General features: G+C 40.7%; 2 protein-coding genes across 4 annotated transcripts in view; one reads left to right on the top strand and one right to left on the bottom strand.

The window, feature by feature from the left end:
- cxxc4 (CXXC finger 4) overlaps nucleotides 1-12,993 on the bottom strand; it is a 76,003-nt gene that overhangs the window by 47,426 nt on the left and 15,584 nt on the right. The window lies entirely within an intron of this gene.
- tet2 (tet methylcytosine dioxygenase 2) overlaps nucleotides 1-12,993 on the top strand; it is a 29,912-nt gene that overhangs the window by 1,175 nt on the left and 15,744 nt on the right. The gene's annotated exons all lie outside the window — the stretch shown is intronic.

Genomic DNA, 12,993 nt, shown 5'->3' on the forward strand with positions numbered 1-12,993 from the left:
GCCTCTATAATGCTCTCTGTCTTTCCTCAACATTTCAACCTTGCTTTTTTTTTTTAGCTGGCACATATTTATAAAAGCGAGTTTGAGTGTGTAATGTGTTTGTTTTTTTGTGTGAGTGAATTTGTTTTAAGAGGTGAAACCCATTTTTCAACGTTTATGTGTAATTATTAGCTATTACAGATTGCTCATGTTTTTCATTAAATAGGTTCGATGCAGGCAGTGATGTCCCCTGTAGCTTCACATTTTCACATCCATGGCTGTGTATGTGTGTGTTTGTGCTGTTCAGTAGGGAGACTAGATGTAGGAGAGTAAAAGTCCGACCTGGACGTGTTCAGCACTAAGTGCATAGTGTGTGCACAGCAGTAGAGCTGGAATAGCTGCTGGCTTTGTGTATCTCTGTTAATCAGCTTTCATTGCTTTTCACCACTGAAAGACAAGCAGACACAAAGGCAAATCCCAAGCAGAAGCAAAATAGAATAGAATTGTGGTGGCATAGCGTAGTGAAGGCAGACAAGGTCAGAAAGCTCTGAAGGAAATGAAACTCTATCCTACTGCACCATTAACAGGGGGCACCAGAATGGCAATGGCGTTTGTTGCCAGAAGAACAAACATCCTATCGGTTTGGTTTAGTTTCTCGAAGAAGTTGAGTCAACTTCTTTGACAAACTAAACCAAAGCGATATACGTGACAGGATGATATGTTTTTAATGGGGCACGAGCAGTTAAAGGTCACAACAATCAGACTTCATGTGTTCTTTTGGAAACAGAGCTATTGACAAATAGATTATTGAGAAGGCAAAGAGGAATGTGTGTCTGTGTTTTTCTACACGTGGCTGCGTGTGATCTGTAATCATTTTGAAAGCAATTGGTGTAGAATAACAGCATGGTGACAGCAGAGAAGTAAACTACACTAATGGAGTGATAACAGTGAGGTAAACGCCTTCATACCGGGACAGTTTGGTTTTGTGTTAGTATGCAATTTTTTTTAGAAATACACTAGTTATAAATACAACATATCTTTATTTTTATTTATTTAAACCTTTATTTAACCAGGTGAGTCCCATTGGGATTAAACATCTCTTTTTCAAGGGAGACCTGGCCAAGACAGGCAGCAACACAAGAAACACATAGTTACAGACAGAAAAACACAAAACAAGACAAGTTAAAAGAAAGTAAAAGTTAAGAGACAGTGACGTAACCGAGTTCATTTTAAAAAACATTGACATTTTTGGGGACTTGCCTCTATTTCTTTCATTTTAGATTTAAAAGCAGTAAGTGGTATCAGTTCTTTGAGTTTTAAATCATTCTGCAACATATTCCATGATATGACACATACATTCCCATGTTTTACAGGACATCAGGTCTTATCTCAATTAGCAAATAGCTAATGGGTTGTTAGTTGTTGTTTTTCCCTGAATTCACTAAGTGCTACTACCAGATTAACATCTGAATGGCCCATTAGATTATAACTGATCTCACTCAGGTTTGTGTATTGGGCTTGTGTATTCTACTAACTACAGTCGTAATGTAACCACAGCATGGCCTCAGGTAAAAAGCAGAGTAAAGGCATACCCGCAAGGAGGAGAATAATGACTGACCCTAAATTGGGCATTGTAATTTAACCTGCAGGAGAAATGCAGGGATTCAGTTTTCTTTTTTTTCTGAACTTAAAGCCCCAAGTTAAGATTGTTAACAGTGACATTTAGTGAATTATGTGCATACAAGGGGCATTAGAGAAGGTGAAGAGGCAGTGAAGTCCAAATAAGGTCAGTTGCTTGTCAAATGACTTGAAGACAATCACCAAGCTTTTTAATGTAAACAGCTGATGATGACAGACAATGGAGAACATTATTCCATCACAGCCTAACATTCCTTTTCCCCCTCTGAATTAAGCATTTGTTTTAAAACGTTTGTTTACATGCTGCATTTCTGTGGATAGCTATGCAGCCCCTACACCACAGTACACACTCTCTTACTCTCTACTGAAAATGATCTGTTTGTAGTGGAAGAGAATCCCCTCTTTTATTTTCTAAGTGAGCAGTCAGGAAACTTGCAAACCAACAATGGCGGTGTACCCCTCTGACGCAATGGCATGGCTGTGTTTTGATATGAGAAGCATGGTCACTGACTGTGTAGAGTGCTGAAGCACGCGTGTTCTCCATAGTACTCATAAAGTATGTTGTTACTACACGAGATCAGGTGATTCATGCTTTTGTGTGTGTGTCTGTTGATCCCATTGACCATTCATTATGTGAAGACACTGTGTAATGTCTCATGTGAAAAACTAGTATTTTTGTTTGTTTTTATTTAGCTAACAAGTAGAATAAAAAATTAAAAAGGTACAGCTGGAATTAGCCAACAACAAGGCAGTTCTGTATCTTGTGTATCGACTGGTTTATTTGTGATAGCTTGTTGTTAAACATCACATTCCACAATTATCAAATTCATAGTTTGGATGGATTGCATCTAACCCAGTTCATTGCTTGCCACTGAAAGCACATTATTAATGGTTGTCACGGTGTGGTTGTACAATTTGTGTTCCCCTTTGTGTACACAGGATTTACAAATGCTAATCCTGACCTACATAACAATGACACATTCTAAAATTGAGAAATAAAAGCCCCAAATCTTACTGGAGGTGTTTCCACGAGCTTCTGTATGGCTGCTGTTACATCAGCAGCTGAAAAGGCAGCAGAACATTAATGGGCTTATAGGGGGGCTGGGTGGGGGAAGGGCCCGATAGATCAATCACATGCACATAGCTTCTCTCATCTATCCGCACCTACAGATAAAGCAGTGTGGTGGGATTGCTCCTTGGTCATGGCCGTAAGTCCCCTTTATGTCACTCCCAGGGCAGAGACAATATCACCTTTGGGAAGAATGTCCAGTTGCCATAGCGTTCCAAAACAATGCTGTCCACTTACAATACCCCAGCCCTTACCCAAGCCCTCACCTCTGACCCTGCTCTGTCCAGCCCACGCATCGCATTTCCACCCAAGGGCTGTTGCACAAATGACACAGAGAAGCAAGCCCAGTGGCAGGTTAGACATTTTATATTGCACTACCTGCATGCTAGTCATATAGCTTGGACTGCTTTTCAACAAAATGGCGAGATACTGAGTGTTGTATTGATTTCTGCAGTATTGATTTCCCTCTTGTCTGCTATTGGGGGTTGTTTTTCTATTGAGAGCAAGAGAGAAGCAACAACCGGCAATCAAGTGCTGGAATCTCAGTGTCGTAGTCGCTCATTTACACACGGTTCTAAACAGAATTAGTCACCCAATATGCACAGTTGTGAGAATTTTCTTATTGATGAAAGCGAAGTAGGACGATTAAGATAAGGTTGAATAAGCTCATACATCCATGTGGCGTTTTGATAGAGAAAGTTGAATTGCATGCCATATGCCACGTTATTTAGGATGAATGAGATGCATTGTTTGAGTTTTGGTATTTATTGGAAGTTTACCCATACTTAATGATCAGTTCTGAAGCCTGCTGAATGTATTGAAATGTCTACCCTGACTCACTTCTCTATGTCTGGACTTACTGCGAAACACATCATGGGTTGGAGAGTGATGTGCTCATCTTCTCTGAAAATGAATCAAAAGAATGAACTGAAGCCAAATCACAAAACAATATGTCAGTTTTCAATAGCAGATCATAACACCAGATCCATCCCAACCCCCGCCAAGAATCTTGGCTTTCCGTCCTATGAAGGCCCAACTTCGCTCAAGAGCCTTGGATGTGATCATGGCCTGCGACTGGTTTATTGGTCATCACTGGAATTGTGCAATAGTAATCATGTTTTTACGAGTCTGATATAAACATGTTATCAGTAATTGCCACACCAGATACATTGTGAATCCCAAATAGGACTCGTGGCCTTCTTTTTCCATGAGGCCGCGTGGCGTTAGCCGGGCTGGGGCGTAATTATGGAGTGCGAGTGATAAGGCTCTGTTTGAGTGGCACACGGCCGTAGGGAGTGTTGCTGGCGCTGTCAGCGTGTATCGATGTCAGGGTTTACCTCAGGGGTGAGACAGCGAGGGCAGCGACTCAAAAGCTTCCTCCACGTGAGCCCACGCACATGGCCGCTCTGTTTACAAACACTATCCCGGCATTCCGCACGGAGAGAGACACAAGTGAGATCTTACGTAATCGCTCCAAAGCGAATAGCATCCCTTCCCGCCTCTCCGACGCTTGGACAATATTCTTGAATGCTGCTATCGCCGGTCCCGCTACAAGAAGTTGAGAATAATAAAAGGAAATCAAGAGCTCCAGTCACAACAGCGTGTGTGCTCGAGAACGGCAAGACGGAGAGCAGGCCTTTTCTTATGTTGATGATGCTCTGACGGCGCATAGCTCCTGCGCAGGCGACGGCCTAAATATTGACAGGTCAGGAAAAAAAACTGGCTGTAAACTTTTCTGTCAAACTTCCTTTACGATTGCAGCTTTGGGTCATTTAAACAAAATGGCAATATTTGCCAAAGGTTTCATGGGTGAAAAACCAGCATGTGCAAAGATGTAAAGGCACATTTGAGTCCACAGTGGTGCTTTTCATTGCACTGCACAGTTTAATATAAATGATTTATTGTTATTTGTAAGTCAACTTGAAAATATGCAGAAAAAAACGTTGGTGTTTCTATATCGGAGAATGAGACGTGCCTCTTTGCCAGCCAACATGTGGCTTTTCAAACATTAGGCGTAGCTATTTGTGCAGAAGTAAACCTGCACACATGCAGTCAACATGCTTTACAGATCTTGAAAAGGCACCTAACGTCATGCTGGGATCTTACCCTTAATGGGACTCTTATGTCAGAATGTACAGCGGTCAAATCTGTGACAATGAGGAGGCTTTGTCACACGTCTAATCCTGAAAGGTTCATCAGAAACAAAGACCAAAAGAGGGAACTCTTTTCGTGTATAGTTTGTCAAAATGCATCCTCTGTTAAAATTGGCAGAACAATATCTGAAAACAATTAATAACAAATGCCCCTGTCTCTGTCGAAACGCCGTCATGATAGCGCATCTCCGAGGGGTTCCAATGGCGATCTAAACAACTGCTTCTGATGGCTGTTAACCCCTCTTCTAAAATGGCTGTCAGATATGTACGGTTTCGCTGCTCGGAGCTGTCATTGAAAAGGTTAGGCCCCGTGGCCCCCTGTTGTCTGAGCAAGGAGTACAAAGACAGACAGCTGGTCCTGAATGTCATTTAGGAGCGTAACCCTCCTAAAGGCTCTGAATGACATCACTACCTACTTTTGAGGGCTTTAACTGGCTCACGCTCAATATTAGGTTTCCTAAGTGGAATGTACGAGTGCAGCAGCTGGTGCTCAATGACGATCAGACCGGCTTGCATCCATATATGTATTTATATTGGGAACGTTTCAAAGACTGATTTTAGCTTTGGGTCTGAATGGATAGAAACTTCCCAAATAAGAGTCTTCCCGATGTGGGAGGCACAAACACAGGCAGGAAACCACTAAACTGCATGGCAGAACATGATTGATGACTCCTGAAGCTCACACATATTTTGCCTTTAAGTGAACGCTAAAACAACACACAGACTATGTTTAAGAGCTCGTTAATTATTGTTTATAATCTCTGTACTTCCTTCTGAGTTGTCAGAAATGCAGTAAAGTGTTACTACATGCTTACACTGAAGCCACGATTCACAGAAAATACCCCTCTCTCTCTCTCAGAAGGATTTGTGATTTCTATTCAATGAGAGTCACGTGCCTCCCACTCAGTGGAGGGAAAGAGGGAGCTTAGCAACAGTGGTTGAGGTCTGGCTGCTTAAAAACCCACGGGGGAAAGAATATCTCTACATTTGCTTTCCAGATGACAAATGAGACCGAGCAAATATGTTTTTTGTTCAAAGTTGTTCTGTGCATGATTACACCATATTTCACATTTAGCAATAGCAAGTTTATTTCTATAGCACATTTCATACACAGGTGCAATTTAGCATGCTTTACATAAATAAAAGCTAAAAGGGTTATAATATAATTAAAAGAAAGTATAGAGCACATAAAATATTAATCAAACAGAGAGTTGTATTATTATATAAAAGTACATAAAATAGAATAAAAACGTGGTGTAAAAACATAGAAGTAATCTCTACTGTGTGTAAATGTTTTTTGGTACACCCGATAGAGAACCATAGAGCAAAAGCCCCTCAATTGAGCTTAGCCATAAGCCCAAGACGTCACTTCCCGTTTGATAAATACAAGGAGAAAGAAAGTTTTTGTTCAAAACAAACAACTATTTAAAGCTCAGTCTTCCAAAAATCTGAAATCTGCCCTCGTATTGAGTCCATTTAGAATTCCTCCACTGCCATGTGCATGTTTTAACTTCCTTCCTATAATAATGTTTCCCTTTTGCTTTGTTTACTGTTCACCTCCGCTTCCTGTTTAATTGGAAGCTGGTTTGGATTTGGATCATGCAAACAGAGAGGAAATATTTGCTAAATAAATGTGCCTGTGAGTTAATCACATGCCAAGACTGGCAGGCTAGAGAGTGAATTGAAGATGGGACCTAGCGTTTGCTCATCACTTGGTTTTGTGTATGAGTTTTCCATTTCACGCCCGGTTGCAGTGGATGGGAGAATGTATGAGGAGGAAAAGGTCAATATGAAGTGTTCCTTGTCCTACCATTTTAACGAAGAGCAACTACAACATCTTTCGTGGTGAGTCTCTAAAAACAAATGCTCGTAGCTCAAGATAACACAACGACTATCTTATTCTTAAATGTCGGCTAACAATGTTTCAGGTTTTAAAGCAATAGAACATTTCTAAAATGTATTTGTAAAGGTGTCGATCCGCACAAGTGCAAATGCAGGCTTCTGAATATGTGGCACTATTGATTTACTGGCAGGTTCAATGCAAAAAGCACATGTGCACAACCGCGGCAAAGCAGCCCATTCTGCAGTGAGCCGTGCCGGGGTAATGTTTAGACCAGATGGGCTCTGGAGCGCTCGTAAGATGGTCGCCATGGCTACCGCACACTCTGAGAGAAATTAACTTTGCTCTGTGCACAGTTCATCAAGTTAGTCAGATAGTATTGACTGTTGCATAGACAAAGGGTTAGAGGGGAGAAGATACCGGCTGGTTGGAAGGAGTGGCATTGTGAGGGGCTGGGGGGGGGGGGGCAGGTTAGTGGGATTGTACGCTCAAAAGCCCATTTCTTAATTAGAGTCTCCGTGTGATGCAGCTTAAAGCCACAGAAGAAGGTTTAGACTCTGCGTGTAAGCTTTGCACAATGCACTTGGTTTTGCCAGGGTTTCTTTCTCAGGTCGGGCTGATTAAACGGAGAGAATGAAGACTAACAGGTTTATGAAGTCAGACCTAATGTCTAACTGATGTGTACTATCAGGATTCACTTCTCTGTTAAATGGTCTATGGTTGGCTCTGACAAAAAGGCACCGTTGCACTGAAAGGACTTTGGAGGAAATACTGATGGTTTATAGATATGATCTGTGACACTGTGGCCTGTTATTACCAGTTGTTTGTGGTGGTTTCAGTGTAAGCCAAATTATCATTTTCTTGTGTTATAATGTAAAAATGAGTTAAATAAATATAGAAAAATGTTCAGAAGAAGAGCAATTTCAGCAGATCAAACTGATTTAAGTAGATAAAGTGTAAACATATACTAGCTTGATTTGTTTTTGCCTGCGAGTGTTTGCAGTTTTCCAAGAAAACCTGCTGAACAAGTTGTATCAGAAACGTACAGAGGCGGGGTTTATCCCTTACAACAACAACGGCGGTTGAGTTGCTCACCCCAATGTCACGCTCAGAAACGTTTCTGTCACCTTTACCATCAACATGAGGCTCAAGCCTCCTTCATAATCACTGACTCATCCGGTATTGCTCAACACCACAAGCCACTAAAACATGTGATATCCTCAAACTCAATCATATTCATAATATACCAAAAATGTATGTGTCAATTTGTATCAACGCCTTGAACTGCCTTCTCAATTTGAAAGAATCCCAAGAATCTGAGGGATTTGTCCATTAGCGTATAAGGGCTTTGGATCCACTTTATGGACCGTGCCAAGTTAAAACTGTCAACAGTTCAGCCAGCTCAGCCTCGCCCCTGAAAATTAGACTCAACAAAACCGGTCGTTGAAAGGTTGCCATAAATCACTGGCTCCTATATTCCTCAGACCTTGTGGGTCTTTACGAGTAAATATATTTAATTTGTCATGTCCACTGCTTCCCGAGCCCACTGAACCCTGTACAACACTATCAAACGATCTGGGATTAGTGTTGACATTGATCTTAATTATGGCTATGAGCACTTGGTTATAGCTTATTATCATGGTGCCAGTTCATCTTTCCCCTCTCTCTGTTTATCTTTTTACCTTGAGGGAGCTCTACCAGTTAAGAACTGCACTTGTTACGACTGTCCTGATAAACAATGTATGACTCCAGTTCTGTCTTTGCTTCTATTCGACTATTTCAGCTTTACTCTCAAACTGCATCATTTTAGGTTAGTAAGTTCGTTTTAGTTTAGTTGTTTAGTCTTGAAGAAGTTATATAGACAGAGGAAAAGGTAAACAGCCCACACTTCAACCCTAGAGTTCCAGTAGTCAGCATATATGATGATTCACCAATTGACCCTTCGGCCAGCTCTGACCAGCCAGGGTCCGACAACTAACCGGCTCTGCTCCGTAGACTCTCGTTTAATCATTTCATATTTTCTTCATTTTCAGGCTGATTTTGTGGATTTCAAGCGAGTCATGGTAAAACGTTAAAATAATGAGTGATATTTGTTAGTTATAGGAAGGGGTTATACGTTTTTTAAAACGTTACGTTTGTACGTAGAAACCTGTGGAGCATTAGCAGAGTATGTAGCAGAGTATTAACTAGCTACGCTAGCTAACGAAGGTACACCGAATGTTTACATGCTGCTTTTGCTTTTTAATGATTTTAACAGTAAGTAAATGCGTATCCGGCCTTACAGGAACGGTGTTGTTCCCTAATTTCAGTGTCTTCTGTCTCGATCACCAGGTGATGTGTTGGTTCACTTTTCCCCGGGATTAGTAGGCTTTAGCTTAACCTTAATCTTTCTAACCTGTTTTCACTGCTCAATCAGTTTGACAGCCTGGATATACTCTATATATGTATATATTTCTGTATTTCAAAACACATATTCAAGACCCCTCTGTCTGCTTCGTTCTGAAATGACCTTTTCCTTTTTTTTTTTAAGTTTTTCCAAAGATTAGATGATATTTATTCAGGGAGTGCAGTTAGTGACAGTGTGGGCTCCATAGTAGCTCTGACAGATTATAAATCATTTTATCATCAAATTATAATCATTTCACAAATCACGTTTAATCCATATCCCCTCAAACTGATATCAATAAGGCATTTCTGCTTTCTTGGGTCCTCCAGTATTAATGGAAAACAAATTAATTGAATAAAATAATGCTAAGAAGTGCAAATCAACTAAATCAAATAATGCTATAGTTCGATGAAATGTGTCACACTTCAGTAAGAGAAGGTAATGAGACATAAAACTGTTGAAGAACAGAGACTGCAGTGGGAATGTCCACAAGTCGGCCACATCTGTCTTGCATTAGACATAAAGAACAATGCAGTTTGTACAGATCCTTCTTCCTAAGGAGGGGGAGGAGGCTCTCTAGGGAAAAAAGTGCAATCAAACCCCAAACACTTTGGAAAAGACGGACTGCTAGAACATTTAAATGTAACTGCTACATTGCGTCCCATTGAGATTTCAGGAGATTTTCATTTTGTATGAAATTGAAACAAAAAATTATTTGATCTTTGGCATTCCATTTCTCTGCAAGCTGCAGAGTACCTGCAGAGCTTCACTGTTTTCGATCAACCATGAAGGGAAAGGGAAGCAGGGAAGGAAAGCAGAGATCTGTTGCTTCAGGCTGTCATGTGATGCAGCCATCTTTACGTCACAATTTAGTGATTAGGCCACAGTGAGCATCAACAGGAAACAGCACTGCTCTACCTGACAGAACAACTAGATGAGGTTGAACAGTGCTAAGTCAGATCCTCCTCGTGCAGCATTGTTATTAATAAAAGCAACATGAGTCACATCACTAACTCAGAACCTCAAGCTTTTGCATTCCTGGTAATCACCCTCACATGTGTCTGCATCCCTTCAGTGATCAATACAAAAGATTGCCACGTCTTAAATCTAAAACAGAAGCTGTATATTCCCCAAACATGAGACGGATGGGTCGACCTCAAGGGAAAGCTTTCTGGTGCACAACCATCTAAAACAATGCTGCGCCTTAACATTTCAGATTGTCTTCCAGTGTTCAAGGAAAAGTTCAACATTCTGGGAAATATGCCTTTTCGCTTAGTTGTTGACACTCTGTCTGTATGGTAAATATGAAGCTAAAGCCAGCCGCGAGTCAGCTTGGCTGAGCACAAAGACTGGAAACGGGGGGAGAAGTTAGCCCAGAGCCTTTTCAAATCTCTAATAGACACAATATTTCATATTTGTTTAATCCAAATAAAAAACAAAGTGCAAAAATGGTTGTGGTTTTACAGAGGGTTATGTGCTGAACTATTTCTTTGCCTAGAGCTGTGACTTCCTGGAGTAGCTTTATATTTATGGTTCAGGCAAGAGAGGGCTATCAATTTTGTGTAACGCTCAAGCATGTAAGCACACAAGAAAATCAAACTATTCCTTTAAGGGAAAAGATGTGTTCCTTTTGATTTTACAAATAAGGAAATGTCGAGATAGCACAGAGCTCTGGCCAGTGTGTGTGGTCTACTTTCATGTCGTTTTTTTGTTCAGGATTTCACTTTCATGTTTCATTTGTTTAGATTTGTTTCTCTCTCTGTAGATCAGAGTGTAGAGCCCACCTGTCCCGAAGGTTGCTCACGTGACAGAATAGCAGCAAGATTTAAGCTTCCAAAAGGAAAATGATCTGGCTAGCATGTACATTTGGAGGATCAAAAAAAACTGACTGCACACACAGAGGGCTTTTGTTTCTTAGCCAGGGTGGAGAGTGTCATATGTTCAGACTGATAGAACGGAAGAGAGAGAGAGAGAAGGCACGAGCAACCATGTGAGGTGCATTGTACGCGCTTGCATGAGCGCGCCATGTGACATAAATTCCAAGTGTGACGTGCCTCACTGAGAGACTCGGTGAGATGTAGAACATGAATTAACATCTGTCCTATAGTAACAACAGTCAGTGACAACACATGCTACTAGCACTTCACTTCACATTGTGCTTTATGAGTTGGTGCGTTCTGACCTTCCAGACTTTTCCAGTCCTCCCCCTTAACTTTACCCAAAACTCTCTCCAGTGGAGGCAACTCCCCCAGTTCATATGCTAGCCATATGTCATGAACTGACATTCAAAATGTCGACACAGAGGTCTTAAAGAATAATTAAACACTGCCTTAAATCAGGCAAATGTGTATTGAGAGTCCTCTTGTCGACAGTTCTGTTTCAGGATGTGTATTGTCAGCAAAACCTGGACAATTAGGTCAAAGGCATGTAGAGATAGATTAAATATTAATCACTAAGAGATTCTGAAATGTTTTCGAGCCTACATCTTTGCGGTTTACGCAGCCAGCTGGAATGCGGAGTTGTGAAAATGTTGTCAGAGGTCATGAGGTTTGCGCAGCAGTGGGTCCGACTCTATATTTACGGGAGGGATTTAAAACGCTGTAGAATGCAAGTCATCTGACCTAATTACGCTGGTAGGAGTCGCTACAGATGAGGTTTCACTTGCAGCTCCGCTGGGTGCAGTCTGAACTCAAGTCTGTCGGCATATACAGCCATTACAGTGTTTCTACGTTTTGACATGGAATATCCATTACCAAACATGCATGTTATAAACAAAAGACTTAGTTTTATCTCCATTTTCTTTTCTCCATTTAATGATTTGTCTTCGTGTTTGGTTAAGTAAGAAGTGTTTAAATGTTTAAAGTATTAGAATGACATATTTCTGTATAAATGACGTGACAATAGAGGCCTAAGAACTTTCAAAATCATCACACCAATAGCAGTAAGACACAGATATATAGCAATTCTTAATGTTCCATAATGTTTTGATGCTTTCAAATGCAACTCAATTAAAGTCTGAGTCATATGAAACAAATATCAAGACTGGATTTCAGTTTGTATTATCAGTACTCTATCAATACTGTCAGCTGTGTTTTTAAATGAAAGCAATGTTTCTACTTATGGTTATTAAAAGAGGTAGCAATACTGTGGGTACGCTGACTAAATGAATAGCAAAGTTGCTAAGAGTAGCAAGCAATAGTTCATATAGTTCATATATACAAGTTGATCGTAAACTGTTAACAAATTCAGTTGGTTCAATATTACATTGTTGTAGTTACAGCATTAGCATTAAGTTACAGTTGGTTACAGTTGTAATATGTAGTCAGGTGATATTATGAATATGATCATTGGCACACTTTGTTATGACTCAGTTCATGAGTCATGTGGGTTTAATCTTTTCAAAAACGTGCTCTGAAAATTGATAGTCTCGGGACTGGATGCATGCTCCACCTTCTTATCTATCAAACAGGAAGATGTGAATGGGCCCAAATCAGCAAAGAAACGGAAATATACACTTGAGATTATGGCTTATTCTTGGGACTATTCTGCAAAACAGCGGTGTGGCTTGGCAAGTGTGTTTGATTTACACACCACTGCTCTCTCTCTCTCTCTCTCTACAACAGCAGGACTCTTTAGGCCTAGCTGCCTAGGTCTCAACCTGAAAGTGCAGAGACCTGAGTTTCCCAGCAGCTGTCGTTAGTGGTGAATGTCACATACGGCTGCCAAGTCATGCCAAATAGACCCCATCTACTATGGCAGCTCTCATATTTCACTGGCTGCCTCTGGGAATAACAAAAACACGCTGCGAGTCCGGTGCATTTAAGTTTGCTACAACTAGTGTTGTGAAGACCAAGCTTCGGGAAATAGGACTAAATATCCATAATACATATGATTTGTAGCTCAATTTATATATTCTAATTTTGTTGAA

Source organism: Anarhichas minor, unplaced genomic scaffold, assembly GCF_050575085.1.
Source record: "Anarhichas minor isolate MPS153535 unplaced genomic scaffold, ASM5057508v1 ptg000014l, whole genome shotgun sequence".
In the NCBI taxonomy this organism is placed as follows: Eukaryota; Metazoa; Chordata; class Actinopteri; order Perciformes; family Anarhichadidae; genus Anarhichas; species Anarhichas minor.